Here is a 26,254-nt window from a genome sequence, read left to right as displayed (position 1 = left end):
ATTAGCCAGGCATGGTGGCATGTACCTGTAATCCCAGCTACTCTGGAGGCTGAGGCAGGAGAATTGCTTGAACCCGGGAGGTGGAGCTTGTAGTGAGCTGAGATTGTGCCACTGCACTCCAGCCTGGGTAACACAGTGAAACTGTCAAAAAAAAAAAAAAAAAAGAAAGAAAGAAAACACACACACACACACACACACACACACACACACACACACACACACACACCCTACTACTTCCTTAACATATCCTGCATCAAATCCTTTCCTCTCTATCCCCACCATTCAGGCTTTATTTTATGTCCCAATATTACCAGAAGGAATCATTTAACGCCTCTTATTGTGCATTCCCCATTCTTCCCCTGCATTTCTGCCAGAGGTCTCTTTCTAAAATGTACAGCTCTGCTGCTCTCCTGCTGAAAACCCCTTAAAAGATCTTCACTGCCTAAAGGAAAATGTTCATGAACTTTGGCATGGTTTTTAATGGTTTCCAAAATCTTACCCCTGCTTTACCACCTTACCTTCATTCTCATCTCTCACCATGCCTTATTTACATGCCCTAGTAGTCACAGGTACCAGACATGTGGTTTCATGCTTCTTTTATCCTCTCAAATGTTCCATGTCTAAAACATATCTCCATCCCTGCCTGTGAAAAAGAATCCCATCTCTGTCTATCCAGATTCTGTTGGAGCTTCCCCATATAAATGAACCCTTTCTTGATGGCACTGGTAGAAGAGGTTCTTCTTGATGACTTTACTCCTGTTGATACACAGTTCTTATACAGCAACTCAAATATTTTATAGAACCCATTGATTTTATGCCTCTAATGTCACTATACTGGTCTTGTCTTGTTATCTCCACTAACATGATTGGTAGTTCAATACATTACTGATGATATTCTAGAATAAATACAGAATACTGAATTAATTACTGAATAAATGATGTATCCCAAAACCCTACCAAAAAACACTAACACACCAAAACATTTTCAAAAAATTCTCCATGACTTTCTAATCCCATTTACCTATATGATACGCACAGTCTAGTATGAACGGAACAAAGTGTCAACGTGGGACAAATCTATTAGGTCAACTATTGACAGACATAAGCCATTTCATGGACTTTGGCTAGAGCTAAACTTGAGAAAACAATTTCACGTTAAACTTTGAACTTTAGAATTTAGGAAGAGGGAAAGCGACCAAAATAAGCTGCATAATCAGCTTAAATTCAATCAGCACTATTTCTAGATATAGCTTAAAGATCTGTGAGCTGTCTTGCATGTTATTACCAAAATTAACCATAGACAAAGCATGTGAATTGCTTATGATCTTCAGCAAATAGTGATTTTCAAAAACACGTGTAATCTTATTCATGTGGTTGAATCAGAACTACATTTACCCAGCAGTACAGATGGATATGATTTGCTCTGGAAACCGAGACTGTTTTATTACTTTAGTTTTTACCTATAAAAATAAATTTACATGATAGTGCATATGGTGAGTCTCAGACCTTAAAATATGCCTAGAAATAGCTGAACAAAAATGCCATCACACTGCAGCTATGAAATTCAGGTTGGATGCTTTCATACTGTTTACTTTGATACCACTATAGTGATACCTTTGTGTCTCTATTTTAATTTTATTTTAAAAATACATAGCAGTAGGCCGGGCACGGTGGCTCACATCTGTAATCCCAGCACTTTGGGAGACCAAGGCGGGTGGATTATGAGGTCTGGAGATCGAGACCACCCTGGCTAACACAGTGAAACCCGGTCTCTACTAAAAATACAAAAAAAAATTAGCCGGGCGCGGTGGCGGGCGCCTGTAGTCCCAGCTACTCAGGAGGTTGAGGCAGGAGAATGGCATGAACCCGGGAGGAGGAGCTTGCAGTGAGCCGAGATCGCGCCACTGCATATATATGTGTATATATATATATATATACACATACATAGCACTGTATATATATATGTGTATATATATATACACATACATAGCAGTATATAAACTCATCTTTCCCATAAAAAATCTGAACAATACAAATGTATTTGAAGTAAATTTTCCTTCCCCACCTTTTCTTAATTTTATTTTCCTCCCCAGAGGTAAGTGTTTAGTGTATATCATTCAAGTTATATGACACATTCACATAATAGATGGTTTTTCATATAAATGTCATTTAGAAAATGTATTGTTCTAAGTCTTGCATTTTCTCTTAATAGTAAGACTTAGAGACTTTGTTGATAGAAGTATAAACTGTCAAGAACAATTTTGAAATTCAACTTTTAACTAGGAATTCCACTTCTGCAAAAAATGGCATATACAGTGGTGATTATTATAGGGATGCTCAAAACAATGAAGCAGAGGAAATGAAATAACCATCCAACAATAGAGGAACGTTTTAATATATGGTATGATGATAAGTCCATGCTATGAACTATCATGCTGCTGGTTTAAAAGTATGAGGCAGATCTAAATATAGTGAATTTATGTACCTATAAGTTATTTCACAATGTTTCTCTGGAATTATTAATTCAGCCTTATTTCCAAGCAATATTCCTTACCATTTGACTCTCACACTCTTGTCAACCACCATCTTAGAGATATATTTTTCATAGAGACATAGGAAGGGATTAGTGGAAGATGGAAGATGGAGGATCCTGAAAGCTTGGTAAGCGGCAGGGTCCTATTTTGCCTTATATTAAATAACACAGAAGGAAAGAAAGACCTAGTAATAGGAATACCTGGGCCATGTTAATCACATGCATAGCTAAGCTAGTTTTTATTTGCAGAAAGTAAGAGCAAGGAACTGATTGAAAACTAAACTATACATAGTACTTAAGATTGCTGCACATAGCTGCAAAACAGGCCCAGGTGCCAAGTTATTAAAAAAAGATTAATGAAATGAAAGCAGAAATACTAGGTGTGAAATATGAGAATAAAAGGGAAAGAAATTATAAATATTCAAAAAAGAGCTTAAGAAAAAATAACTGAGAAATACTTTTAGACATGTGATATAAATACTTTTAAAATATTCATCTTCTCTCAGAGTAATAAAGAGAGGGCTAAATATTACGCTTAAAAAGATCAAAGGAAGAGGAAACAGTTATTCTATAACTAAAGATAAATTCACAATTTTATAAATAAAAGTTTCAAATGTGGAACTTTTTTCAAAAATGTCACTTAATCTACTTCATATTCTCTCCTTTGAGATGAAAGAGAGAAAACTTACTCTGACATATTTTTTGTGAATTATTTTTCAAGGTCAGATTAAATAAACATATTCTAAGAAGATTGTTCACGTAAATTATCTCATTTAATTCTCTCAGCAGCCCACTGGGGTAGAAATTCATAACTGCATTTTACTACTGGATAAACGGAGGCTCAGAAAGTATAAGAAACTCAGCCAGCCGGAACACTTCAGAGCTGGAATTTGAATTCCCATTTGTTCACTACAGCTTTAACACTCTTTCTATCTCATCACAGTTGCTTTAAAATCCTTATGTAAGAATGCCACCAGAATGGAAATGAGTACATTGCATTCAGTTTTAGTTAGCTTTTTCTGATTAACAGATACATTCACATTACATATTTTAGGGTAGTGTTTATAAAATGCATAATGACTATCACTTAATAAACCTGATTATATAGAGAGTTGTCAGATATATCACCCTCTTTTTATGTGGTAGGGTGGATTACAAGGCTCTGAAATGAGTTCTTTACTGTTTTTTTTGTTGTTTTGGGTGCTCTGTTTAAAGAGAAATTTTTTGTAATTAAATAGCAATCAGACATTTAAAAGACAAGCTGATCTCAGTACTGTATTTATGTAAGGCAGACAAAGATTGCATTTTCTATTTTGTGGTCTGGACACCTGGGGCACAAACTTCAGTAAGAGGGTCAACATTACTGAAATAATCCCTCATGTATCTGTCATATAAACAAAGCTTTAAATTGTGAAAACTCCATATAACAAAAAGAGATAAGTATTTTTTCACATTACTATTATGAAGTGCCAATGTTTCTGTTCTTAGTTGATTTGTTCTTGTAGCCACTTGTATAACTTTTTAAAAATCATTTTCCACTTAATAAAATGCTTTGCACTGGCAAAACATAATTATGTTATGCACAAGCCACAGAGATAATTATAGTTCCTCCAGACATTCTTAATCTGTATTAGTGGAAACAAGTTACAGGGTGATGAGAACCTCACATATCATTATCCAATCTCAACAGCTGCTTAGTTAATCTTGCCATAATCAAATCCAAGTTATCATCCTATCATTTCTAACCTGCCATGTTCTTCTGAATTTCTGCTGATTTAAAGACATATCTATGCACTGTTGTAAGTCCTCAGATCTATTTAAGACTGCACTATGATTAATGTGTCTCACTAAGCCAAATGTCCTTTTTCTAACATAATTTAAGACTGCACTGTGTCCATATTTAGAATTCAACTTAACAAATAAGTGCTTGCTGAACTTCTCCTACATCCTTTGTATTAAAGGAAAGAGGGAGCCTTATGAGTATTAGAGAATCTGCTACATGTTCACAAGCAACCAAATCTTGCCATGGAGAAAATACATTCATTTACACTATGATATGTCCAATTTTCCATACCTCTTAATTTGCCTAACACTTAAAAGTAGCAATCAAATGTCAAGTTTTCAGCTCAGTAATCTATCATCAACTAATTATCATCAATATAGGAAGCATTCCTTTTTAGAGCTGTATTAGATCCTTACTAATTGTAGTTTAGTACTTTGTCCTGTTTGGTTTTGCTTATTCCAAGTGCCAGGATTTCCACCATTTCCGATGGAACTTTCCTCTGTAACTGAACAAATTTCACTACTACGTTGTATTTCCTGTGATTGAGTTTATCCTCTTCCTGATGATTATTAAGCTGTGGACAATTACCTTAAATCTTCAGGACAAAAAATTAATTCTTCTTTGTTTTTAGCAATCTAGGAGACTCAATAATCATTTGTGAGTTTCCCAAGATTAATAAGCTTGTTCTTATCTGTGAAGTGTCGCCATCATTGAAACCATTTCTCAATGATGGCAATATTATTGCTTTTGACAAGCAAGGAAAAAGTTACAAAGGACTGGCTAAAATATTTAAGCCTTTCTATACACACCAAGAGACTCCAGGACTCCCTCTTTGGGGAACAAAAAGTGCAGGTAAATGAAAATCCTCCTTTTGTAAAAGAACTAGAGAATACATCCTACCTGCCAGGTGCGGTGGCTCAGCCTGTAATTCCAGCACTTTGGGAGACAGAGGCAGGTGGATCACCTGAGGTCGGAAGTTTGAGACCAGCCTGACCAACATGGAAAAAACCTGTCTCTACTAAAAAAGTACAAAATCAGCTCAGCGTAATGCCGCATGGCCGTAACCCAGCTACTTGGGAAGCTGAGGTAAGAGAGTCACTTGAACTTGGGAGGCGGAGGTTGCGGTGAGCTGAGATCATGCCATTGCACTCCAGCCTGGTCAACAAGAGCAAACCTCCATTTGAAAAAGAAAAAAGAAAATATATGCTACTGCTTAGAGTGAAAAAACGATAGGAAAACGAACCCAACAGGTACTCATACATATATACTCATCCTTATTAATATGTCTCACTGATGACTCACTAAATCCTTCAGGGTCTTCAAGACACCTGAAAAAGTTTCTTTATTCTTATTTTAATGTGTGCTTATAATTCTTCATCTGGAAATGTTTTATATTAATTGTAAGTATGTTAGCCCATTCAAATCATACCTATATGCAATTTGCTCTATTTTACGCATCAAGCCCCTGTTACTAGCCAATAAACTCACTAAAAGACTTACCCAGTTATTATATATGCAGACTTAGCTTCAGAGGTTGTTTTACTCCCCATATTCTATTTTTCTCACTGCCTTATTTAAATAAGTCAAGTTTCCTATATACTTAGTCCTTCTGTAGGACTGTCCTGCAGAGCAAAAGAAATGGTGATGAGGCATAGCAAAACAAAATAAAAATTTTCCCTCCAAGTGCATACTATTTAAAAATCAGTGGGAGTTTATTTTTTAAAAACTCAAAAGTATTCTGTTGTGGTTTTATTCAAACTCAACAAAATTTAACAAGAGCACCTGATTCTTACACATTTTCAGCCTAAATTCTCAAATCACAGATTCTAGTACACGAGATAGATTTGAAGAAATGCCAAAACCAAAAACCAAGAGACTTGAAAAAACATTAACAGATAATTTTAAGTAGAGTGGTGTGATGTAATAAGAATTGCAATGTAGAAAAATAATCCTTTGGCAGCAACCAATTATAGGGTAAAAGTTAAATTCTTTCTTTTTTTTTTATCTCAGTCATTGCCCTAATATTTTACCTTACTGAATTGCTGGAATTGTATCATCCTCCCAGGTGTTAAAAGCAGAGACCGGTAGGCTGAGGACCAAGACACCTCTGCAGACTCATCGGTAGGCTGAGGACCAAGACTCCTCTACAGACTCATCGGTAGGCTGAGGACCAAGACTCCTCTACAGACTCATGAGTGATCAGAAAGTCACAACAATAGGCCATGGGATTTATGTCAGTGGAGTTAAGCCATGATGGTATAAAAATACTGGAGTGACCTCAGAAGGGAAATGATTTTATACACCGTTTGTGTATGTAAAACATGTAATAATTTGGCCCTCAAAATAACTCTCTGAAGTGGATAGAATGGTTATGATGGATAAAAACTAAAAACTCAGACAAGTTTCATGGCCAATAAGGAGGGAAACTAAGCTAAAACCCATATTTTCTGGTAACTTAGTCCTTTTTCCTCTTGCTTAATCAAAATTTTCTTCACTCTCTCAATACCATCAACGAGTAGGAAATAATAAAAGTAAATTTCAAACACGTTTAATATGTCTTTTTCTTCTCTTTTAAATATTTTTGGAATGTATCCATTATTGAAAGGAAACCTACACCTTAGATCAAAGTGTTTAAAGAGCACATAAATACTACTACCCATTATAACAGGAAACCACATGATTAGATACAATTTTTTATTACAATTAATGCACTTTCACTTGAATTCTGCTACTACACTATATTTCCAATTGCCATTCTAAGCTTAACAATTATACATAGCATATAATATGTTTGAGGGGAGTAAGACAATTTTTCTGAAAGTTGGAATAATTTAAATTATCAATCTAAAAGTTACATGTTAATTATGACTCTATGGCTGTCATCTAAACTTTGTCACCCCTTCTCTGAGGGAGTTGAGGAGGATCTTTCATTTTGAACTTGGCAAGACTTAGGCTATCTTCTTGGAGGACTAACAGTCTCAGTTGCCAGTGAAAAATATTCTTAAGTCAAATACCTGAAAATGAGACTTCACATATTCTACATCAACACTATTTGATGTTTTACATTGTGGTAAATTGTTGCTACGTCTAATGGGAATAGAAGAGGCTATTTTACTCCTCAAACGTTTAAATACTTCCCCTGCATCATAAAAATGAGAAAAGAATGGCCCTCAAAACCCTATTTCAAGAGTGCCCTTTATGGTGTGAATACAGTATTCTTGATTATGCAGATGAGACTTACACGTGCCATTGAAGAAGAACTCCAATATTACCTTTTCCTTCACTGAAGTCTAGCAGAATCAAGACTCATAATGCCTTCAAACTCTCTGAAATGTTACCTTTCAGTATAATTTCAAAAATATCTATACCCTGACCATAACTCTAGAAGAGAATGTAGAATGAAGATTAGAGCCATATAATTTTGGTTAAGGAAAAACAAAGATAAAAAAGATTTTTTAATGAGTTTTTAAAAAGGTGGGGGCATGGTCTATCCTATATAATTTATTATTCAGTTTTGTTTTTCAAAATGTGGTAACTTGTGGCTATAACAGAAGATATTTTTACTGTGCTTCTCTTCAAGTTCAAGGCTTTCAGAGACGTCATTGTCAAACCCAGAAAAAATTCTTGCCTTGGCAGGTTTTAACAGACCCTTAGTTAATGAGATCAACTGTTAGCTGTTAGTGCCCTTTGGAACTCATCAAATAATTCCCAAGGATTAACAATTGAGAACACTCTGTCAGTGAAATACAAAATCTCTGGATTACTCACCAACACAAACAATCTGCCTTTTCAAATCGACTTTCTCAAATGTTTTGCCTGTTCTCTCGTTTCCATTCCCACTGCATTAGTTCAAGCTGTTCTGCACTACTCCCATTCCTAATTTCTTTCCATTCTACTTATTCTGAACACTGCTTTCTTTCTCAAGCATTTGCTGCAGATTTTGAAGTGACTCCTGAACTATAAATAGGGTGCTTAAGGCCTGTCATGTGATAGTCCACAAATATCTTTCAGATATCTTTATCTCTGCCCCTATCATAGAATCTCATCTCTGGCCATTTTATAGTTTCCTGTTGTCATGTCACTTTTCAGGCTGTAGCCTCTATCTCTGCTGATGACGAGTCCCTGCCTATGCTTCAAGCTCTGTTCCAATACTGCCCCTTGCAAAAAGTTTCTCCTTATGAGAAAGTCTTTATCCCTCTACTGTATAAGCTAATAAATCCAGCCTTGCATTAACACTGACTTACGGAAGGTTCTGTTCCATAACTACTAAGAATTTAGAGGGTAGAAAATGTATACTGGTTGTAGAAGTGCTCTCCACAGTGCCTGGCTCAGAGTTTGTACATGCAACCAAAGTTATCCTACGTGTGTTATCTGGCTCTCATGAGGGACACAGAGAGATGATATTGCCCAGATTCACCTGAGCAAGGTATGGCCATGTGGCTGGGCACTGAAGAGTGGAGTATATATGGGTCTGCTCCAGGTCCAGACCATAAAATTTTCCCATGTGTGAACTAATACTTCAATAGCAACTGTGGAAGTTGCTATTGGTGGAGCTACAAGATGGAAAGAACTTCAGTCTTTGAATCAGGGAGTAAAAAACTGTCCAAGGCATACTGCGTGGATTGTAATCTGAACAAGCTCTGAACCTCTAAGAAGCTGGGGTTTTATCTATTACATCAGCTGATATATCCTTATAACACAGCAAGTCTGCTGATTGGTCAGCCAATTATTACAATGGAGACTATAATAAATAATGTTATTAATATAGACATATGTATATATGTGTATATTTATACAGTTAAAGTTTTCTTTACCTGTGTGCCCATCAAGCATAATTTTATTGCTATTGCTTTTTGTGTATAAACTGTCCCATCAATAATTTTGAATTTAATATATTTTTAAATGAATGGGGAATTTAGTCACTAGAGAAAAAAATTTCAGTACAGACATCTGAATTTTTATAATTTGTGCAGTCTTTTACATTTGTATTGTCCATACTTTATGCAATGGAAATATTTCTTAGAGACTTACTTTCATCAAGACTTGCCAAAGCAAAAGCTCAGTTTTCAAAGAAATAATAGCTTTCTTTCTTTATATATACATTTTTAAAAATCAGTTTACCTAATTTTTAATTAAGTAAAATCACATAAACAACTGCCATAAATAATGTTTGAGAACAAGCATGATTAAAGCTATTATATGTTCATGATATTGAAATTCTTTATATTTAGTTTAAGCCTTGTACTTATTAATGCATTTCTCTTCTCCCCTGTTTCTATGCTCAGGGTCTCCAGGCACATACAATCCTACCACACTGTTGCATTTGAGATAAACGAACACATTAAGAAATGGAGCTGGTACAATACCTATCTAATTGAATTGTGAAAGGTAGTTTACCAGAAGATATTAGCATGTTTTACTTGTGTTGTGATGGCTGTGTGAATTACTGGTCCAGAGAGAATATTATACAACCTTATTGCATTTTAAAGAACATATGTTTTCTTAACTTTTTTTTAAATCACATATGAAAACCAGTATGATCTGCACATTTGAGATAGGCTCTTAAAATACACATCTCCAGGTTTGACTTCTCTCCTTCATTGCTTGCAACTGCCGAAAGGACTTGCCTCTCGGCTTTCTTATCACCCCTCACAAACTTATTATTTCCCAAACTAAGCTCCTCTAGTCTCTCTACCATTAGCTCCTTTCCTGAATTTCCTGTTTCTCAGAGTTTATATGTCCGTTCTAGCCATTTTCAGCAGAAGACCAATATATTTGCTATTTGGAAATTTTCTTTTCATGTCTATCTTTCCCTTTTCATCCCCCAAACAATCTCACTTCTAAGTCAAACTCCACCACAAGTTGCCCTGTGTCAGAGGAACACACCCTCTGCACCTGTGCTCCAACTATGGATGCTACCCATCAGTTTCTGTATCTATAGCAGGCCCTCTTCACTTTTCCAAACTAACTCTTCATCCTCCAGACTGTCTTACGTCTCCCCTGGAAACAATAAGTCGATAAGCCACTGGCCCAGTAGCCTTTGCCCTTGAACTGGGTGAGACTGAAACTGTCAGCTGAAGCTTCTAGCAGGGGATTCAGAAGGAGGAGCAATCAAACATCTCTGCCAAGTTATCACGTTCCTTTCCCTCAGAATGCACTTTTAAAAGGCGAGTCTCCCTATTCTATCCATCTCTTTTGGGTTCCTAGAATTTATTTTATTTTATTTTATTTCATTTTTTGAGACAGAGTCTTAGTCTGTCGCCCAGGCTGGAGTGCAGTGGCACGATCTCGGCTCACTGCAACCTCCGCCTCCTGGGTTCAAGTTATTCTCCTGCCTCAGCCTCCCAAGAGCTGGGATTACAGGCATTCGCCAACAAGCGTGGCTAATTTTTGTACTTTTAGTAGAGACAGGGTTTCACCATGTTGGCCAGGCTGATCTCGAGCTCTGACCTCAAGTGATCTGTCTGTCTCGGCCTCCCAAAGTGCTAGGATTACAGGCATGAGCCACCATACCTGGCCTTGGCTTCCCAGAATTTCTATGTTCATCGTCTTATAGAACGGAAGAATTTACCCTTATGTGTTTGAGAATTATATTTTCCTAGAGTTAAAGATTTTATAAGAGAACTTTTACCAATTTGGCAAAAATGTCTGTGAACTAGAAGGTCCCCAGTCCATACTTCATATATAACAGGGGTCATAACTGCTCCCTACAATCCTGTCCCTTAGAACTAAATCTTACTTCTGTTTTCTCCTGGTTTTAGTCTGGGATGACTTGGCTGGAACGACTTTACCTTGGCTGGCATGGCCATCTCGTCTTTCCTCCAATGCTGAACCCAGCCTTTTGCTGCTGCTTAGATTTAACAATTTCTCCATTTGGACACTGTTACTCTTCTGGGATTTGCTACCTCTGTACGGAATTGGTTCTTCAGACCTTCTCACTGACCACTAAATCCATTTGACTAAACTTTTAAACTCCTTGCCATATATTCCAATCTTTCCCATCACTCAAAGTCAAACAAATGTTTTGCTCTTACATTATTTGCTCTCACATACATTGTTTATTATCAGTCAATCCAGAATGTTCTTGCCTTGCTTCCTCCATCTCTAACATTCATTTGGTAATCTTTTATCCTCTGAATAAACCTATTTATATTCTGCTTTTCTCTATAAAGCATTAAGGAAGCTCTCTTAGTTAACCCTCCCTACTGCCACTCAGCAATGTGTGAATAGGAATTATAGCTCAGATAGTTGGCTCTAGATCCCAAAGCACCTTCCATAGTGGCTGTAAAGTGATTAGACATGTAAAAAGTTCTGGATTGCTGATAGGTAACATGTAACATTGCCCCTCTTAAAACAAATTTAAACACACACTAATCCCAAAAAGTTCATCTAGATTGTCATTATTTGAAAAAATTAAAAATAAATGAGACATAGTGTCATGAAAAGCAATAGTCACACATTCTTCAAAATGAAATGGACTAAAATGATACAACCATCTTAGTTATCTGTGAGCCCCTATAACTAGCAAGTACCAGGGAAAGATTAGAAGCTCCAAAATTGATGATGAATACAAAATTTTCCCTATGTTAAAAAACTGAATTCCCTGGCTTCAAAGATATTAAAGAAAGTCAGCCCACTCAAATTTTCCTAAAAAAGATTAATATTACTTTGAAATTACTTGATTCATTAATAATTAATCTTTAAAATAAGAATTCCAATGAATACACACTCTGATTCCTCCTTTTTAATGGTGCATTCTGGAACTTTCAAACCATACAATTCATTTTGTCATGATTTAACTTAAAGTATATCAGTGACTCATGCAGATGAAATATGGAATATAGCATTCCATAAAGTATGATATGTGTATATCTCTCTATGTACATGTATCTGTCACTATTAGTCTTTGCATGTGTGTGTGTGTGTGTGTGTGTGTGTGTATGTATAGTATCAATGTCCCTTTTCTACATATCTGTTGGTAACTAGTCATTTCTAATCACCCAATACGTAATTAAATTTATTTGCTAAAGACATAACAGTGATTAAAATGTTAATAACATTTAGTAAACATCGATAATTTCTTCTACCCACAGAAGTAAATAATTCTAAATGTTGATTAAAGGGCTCTAAATCTAGATGATTTGAGCCATATTCCTGTTATATTTGTCCCTATGTAATCTCTAGTGTGTGAATATATAAATAATATTGATTGCAAACAGCTTGCTAAATTGTTTTGTGATATCCTGCCTTCAAGAATATATGAAATCTAATCTTGCTAATTTAAATCTGACTGACAAGAAAATATTGATTGAGAAGATGAGAACAATAAGAAAGTCATTTAAATGTTGCTATAAGATATCAAAACTTAACATAGAAGAGACTGATGTCAAAGAATACCATATTGAGCTTCAAGATTTAAAATGTTTACCTCTTCTTTGTTGAGACAGATATTTTACAGAGAGTGGAGTGAAATTTCTGCTGAGGAGAGGAACTGTGTCAGCAATGGGGAACAGTGTAAAAGAATTTTAAAGCACCAAGAAGTGGCAATACAAATAGGGTAATGAAAGACAGATTTTGCTAAGAGCTGAAGGCAAACAGGACTTTCACTCCCAAGTAACAAATTATGAGACGTGAATGCAGAAATCAGCTACACTTTGCAGAAAGAAAGGTAAGAGAAGTCAAATAAGACAAGTTAATGCAACTGAAAAAAGAACAGGAGAAAATATTAAAGATATGTTCATGTCCTTGGAGGAAAGACAAACTAATAAATAATAAATAACAGTTTTATTAGTTATTTAACAAATAACTAATAAAAAATAAATACTAGAGAAAATGGGCTTGCTTAGAAACAAGTAAACAACAATAGCAATGCCTCAAAAGGTCTATATTAGATATTTTTGGAGTAATCCAAGAACCAGCAAATAAACAGAAATGATTAATACTTTATATAAAATGATAAAAACTAAAAAGCTTAAAATCATAGAAAATGTCATGATATCAAGGTATTACCTTCAAAAGGCAAAAATCCTTATAGCTCTGGCCATAGTTTCTTTATATCTGAAGTCATTTCTAATACAAAGATGGAAGTAGAAATAGGAATATGCAAATATCCACACATAAAGGATGAAAAAAAAATTGAAACCAAGCTATCAAGAAAAATATACTAGCCAAGAAGGCTGGTTGCTCTATGATGTAATATCTACGGAGGAATGGACTATAAAAGATCATGCATATGATGCTAAATGAACTATATCAATAAATAGCTTTTAAACATCATTTAATTTTTTTCAGGAATACATGTTTCCCTAGTTATTACATGAAATAAAATCAATAAATCCACTAGGAACTGGCTGATGTTAAGAAAAAAAATGCAGAATATAATAGAGATTCACTGAGGGTTTTAATTTCTTAATATTTTTTATGACTTACCTACCTAACTTTATAACTGTGACCATGAATTTACAGCTCTACACAACAATCCCCACACAACAAAGTCAAGAGAGTCAACTAAATTAAAAATTTAGAATTTTAAATATTAAATTAAAAAAAAAAACCTGTCATGAAAAATATAATCTGGAACACATTTTTAGTCTCTTTACAAATTCAGGCATCATCTAGAACTGGAGCATGTGGTTCCAGTCAGTTCTCTTCTGCCACATTTTTTTTTTTTTTCTGAGACAGAGTCTTTCTCTGTTGCCCAGGCTGGAGTACAGTGGCACATTCTCAGCTCACTGCAACAGCACCACCTCCACTCACTGCAACCTCCGGCTTCGGGGTTCAAGTGATTCTCCTGCCTCAACCTCCTCAGTAGCTGGGATTACAGGCATGCGCCACCTGGCCCGGCTAATCTTTGTATTTTTAGTAGAGATGGGGTTTCACCATGTTTGCCAAGCTGGTCTCAAACTCTTGAGCTCAAGTGATCCACCCACCTCGGCTTCTCAAAATGCTGGGATTACAGTCATGAGCCACATGCCCGCCTCCCAGTCAGTTCTCTTTTGAAAGACGATTTCTTTTGCTATGTAGAATAGACATTACATTCCTCACCTAAACCTCTCTCATTGCCACCTCCTCTTTACCCAGTATAGGTACCCTTCCAGTGCACACAGCTAGAGAAGCCCTAGCACAGGTTCAATCTCATGACACACCTCCCCTACTAGACTCGGACTTCTCAATTTCCTGGAGGGTTTCCATAACAACTCCGTGCCTTTATGTGACTACATCAAGAACAGGAACCAGTCCACACAACCCTCACTCTCAGTAGCTTTGCTAACTTCTTATTTACCCATCATTCCCTCCTTCCTGTCAGCACAAGTATCTCAACAATCTCATTTCTGCATGCATTTGTTCATTAAGCTGTAATCAGGGCCCCCAACTCATTAAAAAGATAACACTCCTTGGACTTTGACTTTGAATCTCCTTCCAATGAGCTATGCTCCCTGCCCTATTTCAACTACTATTCTAAGCTTGCAACTCAACTGCAAAATCTCGACCAAGGAGGGAGATCTCAATTTTGTATCCTTTAAAGAACGTTTTGCAATTTTTAACCTAAAGCCCTTCTCTAACTATTCTATCTGAAAACAGCCCCTCTATTCTTTAACTTTATTTTTTTCTTAATACTTATTACTTCTTAATATATCCACATATTTATCTGGTAATTTGGTTAACACCTATCTCTCCTTTCTAAAATATGTACCACTTGGTAGTAGATTTTCTTTAAAAAAAAGTCTATATTGCTATCACATAGAATAATCAACCAAATACAGCAATCACTTGATAAATACTTGTTTAATGAGTATGTAAACTTACTTAATCACTCAATAGTTTTTGAAACTTAAAAGGTTGGTGTGACAACTGCTTGTTATTCACCTAAAATTCATTGTCCCTCTTCTCAAAGACATGACTTTCCAGCTAGAAACCACATTTCCCTACTTTTCTCATATGCAGTTGTGACTGTGTGACTATAATTAGATGAGTAGAATAGAAATACTGTGTATAATTTCTAGGCTGTCTTCAAGTTAAAGACAGGCTGTGGTCTCCGAAACCTGGCTCTTTTTCTCTTAATATGTGAACTCAGTGATGTCTGCAACCTAAAAGGCAACATATTATGGGATGAGAGAGCAACAAGGTGAAAGAAACCTGGGCTCCTGAATTACCTTGAGGAGCAGAATGGCCCCATTAGCACAGAAAGGCTGGCTTGTACCATGAGGGAATTTAACTGTTTTATGTAAAGGACTTAATTTTGGAATCTTTTTCTTCTTTCACGCACTTGGCTTCCATGATTCTCTCTGTTATTTCTCTGAACTTAAATATTTTCTTAAAGGTTCTTTTCTTAAAGGTTCTTAAGAAAAGAACCTTCTCTGGTCAACCACTGTTCTTAATTTAATCTAGTGATTTTTCAGTGTTTCAGTCAACGAAATGTTTGAGAATTTAATAAAGGATATGTACATATATTCTTCTTTATACTAGTGCTTATACAGCATATAAACGCTGGTAGTTTTTAATAACTCTGAAGCCTATCTTCGAATCCTCTAAGTAACTACAGTAACAGCATTAAAAAAATTCTTGAGAAATGGCACATATTATCATGGTTTAACTACTACTCATGTTCCAGGATATTTTCCTATCTAAATAAAGAAAATATACAACCATTTGCCAACCTTATTAAACCCTTTAGATTTGTCTCCAGTGACCTTAGGATAATCCAAACTAGACCTTTCAGGAGGGAGCCAGTATTTATCTCCAAAGCTCCTCCTCAGCCCTTTGCCACTCCCAGCACTTGGTGCTCCATACAATTTAAACTTTTTGCAGTTTCTCAAGCTCACCAGACTCTCAATTTTATAATATTTCATATCTCTTTCCTCTGCCTGGAACATTGCTTACTCTCACTTACATATCTCTCTACTCTTCCAACAAGCCTTCATCTGAAACCCATGCACCCTGTCCACATGCTACACCTCCAATACCTTTTTATTAACACACTTTATCCACCGTATCTTCATTGCAGTTCAACTCTCAGCCTTTACCTCCCACAAAATCAAGGACTATCTGCCTTGTTCACTTTTACATCCCTCATACCTCTCACAGTGTTTGATATGTACTAGGTTCTTAATATATATTTTCTTCAATTATAAATTTGCTACACTTTTCTCAGCTATAGAAAGCTTAATGTTTAAGATGCTGGAGACCAGATACGGTGGCTCATGCCTGTAATCCCAGCACTTTAGGAGGCAGAGGTGGGCAGATCACCTGAGGTCAGGAGTTCAAGACCAGCCTGACTAACATGGTGAAACCCTGTCTCTACTAAAAATACAAAAAAATTAGCCAGGCATGGTGGTGCGTGCCTGTAATCCCAGCTACTCAGGAGGTTGAGGCAGGAGAATTGCTTGAACCTGGGAGGTGGAGGTTGCAGTGAGCTGAGATTGTGCCATTGCACTCCAGTTTGGGTGACAGAGAGAGACACTGTCTCAAGAGAAAAAAATAAAGGAAAGATATTGGATTAAAAAAAATTCTGGTGTTGAAGTAAACTGTATCTCCTTGATGCATGATTCTCAACTGTTCTGAAGAATATTCTTTCAGTTGGAAAGAAATATCTCCCCTCTGAATTCCCAGTGTTTTATGACTCTCTCAACATGGTATGACAGACTAATCTTTCAGTGGATAGGCTGTGTATTGTGTTCATATTTTCATCCCTCATAGAATGAAGCACAGTTCCTTACATATCTTGAAATATCTCCACAGTACATTGCATGACAAAAGCAGGGTTTAAAACACTGTATGTAATTGAAGGAGGTGTAAATTGTATGCTTTTATTTGATTTATAGTCAAAGAGAACTCTCACAAGGGGCCAGTGGGAGCGGAGTGGATGAGAAACAAGGATGGTGGGGAGACTTTTCACTCTATATATTTGTCTACCTTTGTGATTTCAACATGAATATGTTTATCTTAAAAGTAATTAAAATTTCTAACACCTTCTTTATAAGAAAAACATAACAAAAGTTTAAAATCAAGGGATAGCCTTGGAGACATTATTTGAAACATATAAGACAAAGTATCAGCACTCAGAATGTATATAGCAAATGCCAAAAAGTCAATAAAAAAAGATAAACAACCTAATAAAGATTGTCAAAGTTATAAGGAAGCACTTCACTGAAGAGAACACTTGAATAAATAAAGATATATTTATAATAAAAATGATGAATGCATTGCATTTTGTATATAAGGTCTCCATCGCTCATTTCATTTCAGAGATTTACTAGATATCTTTCTGTTTTCATTTAGAATCAAAAATATGAAAATTTAAAAAGCCTTAAAATATCATTTACCCAACAAATAAAAGTTAAAACATTGGACAATATTAAGAACTGGAGGCCGGGCGTGGTGGCCCACGCCTGTAATCCCAGCACTTTGGGAGGCCGAGGTGGGCGGATCATCTGAGGTCAGGAGTTCAAGACCAGCCTGACCAACATGGAGAAACCCCGTCTCTACTAAAACTACAAAAAAAAATTAGCCAGGCACGGTGGCGCATGCCTGTAATCCCAGCTACTTGGGAGGCTGAGGCAGGAGAATTGCTTGAACCTGGGAAGTGGAGGTTGCAGTGAGCTGAGATCACGCCATTGCACTCCAGCCTGGGCAACAAGAGCAAAATTCCATCTCAAAAAAAAAAAAAAAAAAAGAATTGGAAAGGATTGAGGCAAACGGGAATGCTAGCAACTGCTGATGGAAGTAGAAATTTGTCCAGTACCCTTGGAGAGAAATTTCAGTATTTTAGAGAGTGATTGGAAAAGTGGTAAAATTGAGACCACATATATCTCACAACATATAAATTCCACTTTGGGTATTATCCTAAGAAAAATCTGATACATGTTCACAAGGGTGCATATACAATTGTGTTCTTTGCAATGTTGTTTGAAATAGCAAACACATAGAAACAACTTAAATGCCTCTGAAATGTGCAATGCAGATGTTTTCGGTGTTCTCATATACCCTTGGCACTTATATTTTCCTTACACATTGAGGATGTTTTACCGCAAGCACCTGCCACTCTCTGCCTGAGGGTGTTCTCTAGCCAAGAACATGCTAGGGTTGCCTTGAGATGGGCTGGGATTCTAGAATTCATGGTCACAGGAGTAACCTTCAACCAATGACAGAAAGAAGTTTCAGATACACACCCCAGCTTCCTTGTCCTCAAGTGATACAACTCTGAAGTGGTCCACCATTAATCATATAGTAAGAAATGTGTAGCTGTGATTTAAAAAAAAGATTAAAAATAGAAATGGTTAGAAATCAATATTTCAAAAGCCTTAAATGTGTAGAGACAGAAGGAGAGAAGACAAAGTTCGTATCTTGTTTCTGTTTTGTGCAACCAGGTGGATGATGGATTGACATGGTAAAAGATTCTGGCAAAAAGATGATTATTTGAATTCAGATGTCTTGAGGATGAAGGGCCTGTGGCTAACTGAATATACTGGCTTAAAGTCTGAGAGCAAGAAACAGGCTAGAGATGGGCTTATAATGGTATCTGAAGTTACGGTGATGGATGAGATGAACAAAGGAGAAAGAAAAGTAAGAGAGGGCAACCCAGGAAAAAGCAGCGAAGTTCATGAATATTTAAAGAATGAGCAGAAGATGTGCCTTCAAATGGAAATGAAAGAAATAAGCTAATCTGGTGGAAGGAAACCCAGTGGTAAGAAAGAAAAATAAAATGCTTATTTCATAAATGTCCTACCTGAGGACATATTGACAATAGCTTCTGTTATGGTTTAAATATGTCCCCCAAAGTTTATACATTGGAAACTAAATTGCCATTGAAACAGTATTAAGAGGTGGGGCTTAGTAAGAAGTGATTGGGTCATGAGGGTGGAGTCCTCCATAAATGGATTGTTATTGCTGGGCTGGGTTAGTTATTGTAAGAACGGGTTGTTGTAAAAGGGAATCATTGGGCAGTAAGGCCATACTTTGGGCAGTATGGCCAAACCACTGGCTTTCCTTCCACCAGGTTAGCGTCTTCCTTTCATTTCCATTTGTAGGAGCATCTTCTGCTTATTCTTTAAATATTCTCTGTTGGTTGGAATGTAAATTAGTTCAAGCTCTGTGGAAGACAGTGTGGTGAATCCTCAAAGATCTAGAACCAGAAATACCACTTGCCCCAGCAATCCCAGTACTGGGTATATACCCAAAGGAATATAAATCATTCTATTGCAAAGACACATGCACACATATGTACATTGCAGCACTATTCACAATAGCAAAGACATGGAATCAACCCACATGCCCATCAATGATAGACTGGATAAAGAAAATGTGGTACATATACACCATGGAATACTATGCAGCCATAAAAAAGAATGAGATCATGCCCTTTGCAGAGGCTGGAAGCCATTATCCTCAGCAAACTAAGGCAGGAACAGAGAACCAAACACCACATGTTCTCACTTACAAATGGGAGCTGAACAATGAGAACACATGGACACAGGGAAGGGAACAACACACACCGGGGCCTGCTGGGGGATGGGGTGTGGGGAGAGAGAGCATTAGGCAAAATAGCTAATGAATGTTAGGCTTAATACCTAGGTTATGGGTCGATAGGTGCAGCAAACCACCATGGTACATGTTCACCTATGTTAAAAAACCTACACTTCCTGCATATGTATCCCAGAACTCAAAATAGAAAAAAGTTTTTTAAAAAAGGGACTCTACCCCTCGGGCTCTCTGCTGTCATCTGTCTCACATTCTTGCTTCCACCAATGCCATTCTCTTGGAATTCCCAGCCTCCAGAACCATGAGCCATATCAATATCTATGGTTTATAATTTATCCCAGCCTGTGGTATCATGTTATAGCAACAGAAAATGGACTAAGACTGATTCTTAGAAACCTGTTTCTATTTTCAAATTCTAAGAACAATTCCAAGTTGCTACTACTGCTTCTTTATCTTCATCCCCATCTTTCTTACTTTTAAAACTTTTTGTTTTCAGAATTTCATTTCCCACTCAACTAAACCTACCCTTTGCTGATGCTGTATATTTGAATGCTAGACCATCAAAATATATGTTTTTTAAAAAGACAATATTACAAAGTAGCTACAAAGCAACAAAACAAGACTGTCTGAAACACTTACAAAAGATCGCCACCCCCCTCCCCATTTTCACTATTACAGAAACCCAACCTGGGTGATATATATATTACTATTCATCAAGCCACAAGCATGTTCTCATGCCACTTCTCTCTTCTTTTCCATCTGTCTTAAGTGACATGGATTTAGAGAACCATACCTAAAGGGTCATTCTGAAGAATGCTTTTCATTTTATTAAGATTCTCTGAATTAGGTGAATGGTGTAGGTGGATAGTGTAACAGAGCTTTGATCCACCTGTGGAAACTCATGCAGTCAGCAGTCATCTTTAGAAATGTGCTTTAGATATCAAAAATGATAGTGTTACTTTCACTCAGAATACAAGAAACAAGTCTATTTGATACTCCAATTACCATTTGTTAATTACATAATCAGTAACATCTAGTTTTGTTTTGGTTTTAATTGCTTTTTCTCCATCTCCAGAATTTGCACGCACAGAATGTTTAAGCACAGGCCTAACTACTTTCCACATCTTTTCACATTCAATGCTTACAACAGTCATATGAAGTAGGCATTACTATCAATATTTGCAAGGGAAAAGGAGGTTTATAATAGATTAAAGACTTTGCTTATGGTAACACATAGATCATAAGTGAGTCAGAATTTGAAACCAAGTTTTCTGATTCCAAAGCCCATGGTTTTGAAAACTCTCGTCAAGATGGCATTGCAATAATATGGTTTGAGCCCCGTGCCTTTGCTTCCAACATGTAACAATAATAGATAAGTTTTAAAAGAGGTGATATAAAAGAAAAGTAATAGTCAAAAACAAGATAAACATACCAGAAATAAACTATAAACACAAGTGAGGTACACTGCACCAGATGATGTCTAGAATGAGAAGCAAGCAAATCCTTGTATCTGCAAAGTAACTGGATGCCACATGTGCCCCACAGGGAGTAATAATCAGTGCCAAGGTTACTGATTAAAACCTGAAGGTAAGACAAGAGGAAGCCGAACAACTGACTAACACCTCCCTTTCCCTGGAGCCATGGCTTGCATAGAGCTGCTTTCTTGGGGAGGCCAAAGCAAGCAGCCATAATCTCACAGTCACATCCTGGGACAGACTGCTCTTTGATTTAGTGACTAGGTTTTTGATATCCCCATTAGCAGAGATTATAGACTGGGAAACGAGAGGGTTCAGAGCCAACACTAAGACAACAGGACTGGTGCAGAAGGGCTAGCAATGAGAGAGAGAGAGAGAGAATTTTTAAATCCTTCTCATTCCAGTTAAGCCTGAAAACCAAAATTCTAAGCCATGAGAGAATGATATAAAAAGGCACCAGCAAAATTTTAAAAACAACATTCAGTGAAGTTATTCCAGAAGACATGAAAATAATAGAGCAGTTTCAGAATAACTTCAAAATAAGCATGCTAGGATTTTGGAAGAGACAAGAAATAACATCAATACAATGTGTAACAAAGTAAGTAGAAATAAAACATTTGAAGTGGTGATGAGAATCAATTAAAATTTCCAGAAAAGAAAAACATTCTCAAAAAAATAAATTCTGGAGTGGACATAGTCAAAAAAAGAATTAGTAAATGGGAAGATGTCTCAGTAATTCACCAAAAGTGCAGCACAGATAGATATATAAAATAGTGTGAAAGAGAAATTAAGAAATATGTATATTATGAAACTTTAACATATATCTATTATGGAGTTCCAGAAAAAGAGATTAGAGCTAATGTTAAAAGAAGCAGTGCCAGGCACTGTGGCTGTAATCCCAGCACTTTGAGAGGCCAAGGCGGGCAGATCACAAGGTCATGAGATCAAGACCATCCTGGCTAACATGGTGAAACCCCATCTCTACTAAAAATAATAATAAAAAAAATTACCCGGGCATGGTGGTGGGTGCCTGTAGTCCCAGCTACTTAGCAGGCTGAAGCAGAAGAATCGCTTGAACCCGGGAGGCGGAGGTTGCAGTGAGCCGAGATCCCGCCACTGCACTCCAGCCTTGGCAACAGAGCAAGACTCTGTCAAAAAAAAAAAAAAAAAAAGCAATATTTGTTCTTTTGTGGGATCAAAATTGTGGAAATAATTTCAGGAAGATCAAAGTGTCTAGAAAGATGAACAAACTCTATGCTCTCTCCCCAGTAAGAAGAAGAATAAAACTATACTGCTACTCTCTACTCTCTAGGAAAGTCTTTAAGGACCCATCATTTGTCTGGGATGATAGGATCTAGTCCTATAGATTATTTTCTATATTTTGATGGAATAAATTATCTTTAACATAAATTGGTCAATCCATTTGAAAGAATACAGCTGATATAATATGTACTCTTAAAGAGAAGGCACGATTTCACTGTATCAGATGTCAACTGCTACAAGGGTACAGAAGAGCCGGAAATTTAGTGACCAAGAGAATTGAAGAAGTAAATCAAAGAGTGTCATAACCCTGGCACATGTCCAGGCTACTCTCTCATCCCTATGTGAGCTCATAAGTGCACACACACACACACACACACACACCACCAACCTGGTCTATAGGCAAAGGAGAAGTAATCATCAATATGGTAATAAATACATAAGAAAAGCAACAAACCCACTAGTGATATATTCTGTAACAAGTGCTTGGTGTTACGCTTCACACCATTGGTGAAGCATTTTTTTTTCTTGTTTTATTCAGAACACTTGTCAGAAGACTCTTTCGTTTTATTTCATCTACACATGTCTTCAAAACTAAGTGCATAACTAGGAGGAAAAGACATTGCCTTAAGACGTTAGAGGCCTAAGCACAAGATATGTGTTTATGTTTGTATGTGAATATGTTTTATATATAGATAAGAGAGATCAGCATATGTTAATTTGTGACCATATAGCCACTGTTTCCTAGTAATCAAATATGTAATCTAAACATCTATGGAAAACTAGCTTTACATAAGAAAATATACACCTTCTTAAAATCATGGTATTAAAATTATGTGGTTGATTTCAGTTTTTAAAAGATGCCTCTGTCTCAGCAGCAAATCAGTAAGTAAATATACAAAGAAAAGACAGGCGTTACTAGTTTAAGATTAAATGTTAGGAGAACTAAGAAGTAGGTCTTTAGTTTTTCACAATTTATGTACTTTCATTAGAGGGAAGCTCATTCTTTTGTAGCGTCTCTCCAAAGCCTAGTAACTTCCTGCCGTGTGGTTAGACTTTATAACCAAGGAAAATAATAAAGTTCCCTTTAATTTTTGGTCTTTACATTCATTTGGAGGGAATAGGTAAGTGGTAAACATTTTTTAAAACATCTTTATACAAAAAGGATAAACTTTCAAAGGTCTAATCTCTTGGCCTTTTAAAAACCCTCAGCCACACCTTAACTTTACTTGAGATATAGTAAAAGAAAATCCAAAATGATTTATATGCCCTTTCCTGACTATTCATATTAAGATAATAACAAAAGACCTTATTAACAAAACACTTTGGGCAATTATGATAAGACCACAATTTTTTAAAGCTCAAAAGATTCATGCAAATGAAATTTTTGACATTTTCTTTCAAAAAAAATATTTTCACTTTCCTGCCGCACTAATAAACAGCTAGGAACTGTGTATGTGGGCAAGGGAGAATGAATGTAACAGGTGACGAGAGCATAATGAACTTGTTCTCTTAGAAAAGGATTTGTCAGTCACATTTTGCAATTGTTGAAGGAAGCTTTTATCAAATCATAGAAACAGTTCGGAAAATAATTATTCTTTTTATACATAATTTTTGTATAAAGCCAAGCCTATTACTTAGTTCCACAACAGTTGATTTTTCCTTAAATCTTTGCAAAAGAGAGCTGAGTAATGCTTCAAAATTGCCTTATAACTGAAAGCACATTCATTTTTTCTTAAAAGCTTTCTTCCCTTTGAAAAGTTTTGGAGCTTCTAACTCCAATATATTTTTTCAGTTTCTTAGTTTACTTTAGCAAACAGAATGTATAAGTCTCCAAAAACAAGAGCCTACTCTAGTAAATTTTATTTTTTAAGTGAGTATACAAAATTTTTATTATGCAGCTGCTCTTTAAAAAGTTTAAATGAATGTGACGCACGAAGTAACCACACAGACCTCTATATTTCATCAGATCAACAGGGTGAAAGCACATTTTTCACTTCGTCTCAGTTGGTAACATCTAATGCAGTCACCTTGTTAATAAAATTGCTTTTTTAGCAAAGTCGACAATAGCAATGATATCTTGGCACTTAATAAATTGTAAAACTGAATCTGCAATTTTGGCCGAAGAAAAACATTTCTATTAACATTTCTAGGAATATTCTCTATAGGCTCTGATATTTTTAAAATAAGAAGCACATTTAAAATAGAGTTATAAGTATGACTACACGGGGAGTTAAACACAATTTACACTCTGAGACATTGTTTTCCAGAAAACATAAGCCTAGCAACTTTCAAAATATTTGCACCGAAATAAGAACTACTTGGTACCATTTCAAATTTTTTTAAAGTGTGTAAAGTTTCAATGAAATATGAGCAAACAAGACAAAAAGAAACAAAAGAAGTTTGCATGCTGCTTCCTAAAAGAAATTTAAACAATTCTTTGCCAGGAATAACATCCACATACTACAAGAAGGGAACTGTTGAAATCAAACACACTTACTTTTTAATATGTAAAGATGCACTTTTTTTTTTTCCTATTTTAAGTTAAAAATAAGAGGACACACCAGTGATCTTGCTGGCAGTCAGATAACGCACAGGCCCTGACCCTTCAACTGGCCAGGAATTCTCACACAAAGCTCTTTTCATGCAGACTGCGCTATATATTCCTAAGATAAGGCGGCAAAACATGAAGCCGTGGAGAAGTGACACAAAGTCGAACTAAATGAAATGTTTACATATATTCTGTCACACCGTTGTTCCTTCATCATCTATCCCACACATGATTTGCCTAAAACAATGTTGATTCAAGTTGAAGAGAAGCATGATTTAAACCAAAGGACAATTTTCAGAAAAAGGACACACAAGACAATACAAATATTGTGTTTTTCTGTTTGCGTCACCAAGGTTAGTGTGAAATCAAGCAGAAACAAAACCACATCGTCTAAGAACTTCTAAGAAATGCTTTTGCTATAATTTCCCTCAAAGCACAACAGATTTCTTAACTTGTTTTACAACATAGAAAGTATATTTTAAATATAATATCTTAAATCTGCACTCACCATGAAAAAGCAACAGTTGCGTAGAGTAAAAGTGTGCTATTTTCTGCCCCTGTTCCATTTCAGTTTTGCCTATGGTTGTCCAACACCCAAAAGCCCAGAGCTGCCACCCAGAGGCCCCTTCCACAAGCTGGCTTATTTGCCTGTCAATCTGAGTGCCGGCTTCTCTATTATGCAGCTGTGCACTTTGCTGAAGTTCTAATATAATTTCCATACGCTTCCCACCGCCTGAAGTAGGCGATTTGTTCTTTCAGTTCAATGAATACTCAAATCACTTTTCAGGTAACTGTAGGATCAAGCTTTAAGTTGTTCACCCTCAAGTTAAGGAGTTCTTGGTAAGAAGTGGGTGGAGAGAAGTAAGCTCACTACAAGGGAATTCAGAGTGTAATCAGAACGCAGAGAGAAACTTCCTCTTTTTTCCTTCCTTGCTAGGCTGAGCTACTAGTGCCTCTTTCACAGAACTTAGGAATGTAAAGGGAGGACGCAAAGAGGCCCCGCCAGACAACCCTTTCTCAATCAATTAGCTTGCAGCCATTACTTGTGACCTTAGGTCACACAGCATAAGTGTGTGGGGCATGCCTTCAGGGGTCCCAAGGCTACTTATTACAGCTTAGATAACCAAAACCAAGCAGACACTAAAATCTAGAAATATTTTAATAGAAAATGTACT

General features: G+C 36.3%; 1 long non-coding RNA gene across 1 annotated transcript in view; it reads right to left on the bottom strand.

Annotated features, from left to right (window-relative positions):
• LOC129529347 (uncharacterized) overlaps window positions 1-25,665 on the bottom strand; it is a 36,581-nt gene extending 10,916 nt beyond the window's left edge. The window contains exons 1-2 of the long non-coding RNA XR_008674844.1: window positions 25,588-25,665; window positions 22,279-22,416 (exon numbers count right to left, since the gene is read on the bottom strand). This is a non-coding gene — a long non-coding RNA (uncharacterized lncRNA). The remainder of the gene's footprint in view (window positions 1-22,278; window positions 22,417-25,587) is intronic.
• Between the last annotated feature and the right edge of the window lie 589 nt (window positions 25,666-26,254).

This window comes from Gorilla gorilla, chromosome 22, assembly GCF_029281585.2.
Source record: "Gorilla gorilla gorilla isolate KB3781 chromosome 22, NHGRI_mGorGor1-v2.1_pri, whole genome shotgun sequence".
Classification (NCBI taxonomy): Eukaryota; Metazoa; Chordata; class Mammalia; order Primates; family Hominidae; genus Gorilla; species Gorilla gorilla.
The sequence above is the reverse complement of the archived record's forward strand: the minus strand, read 5'-3'. Positions and strand labels throughout refer to the sequence as shown.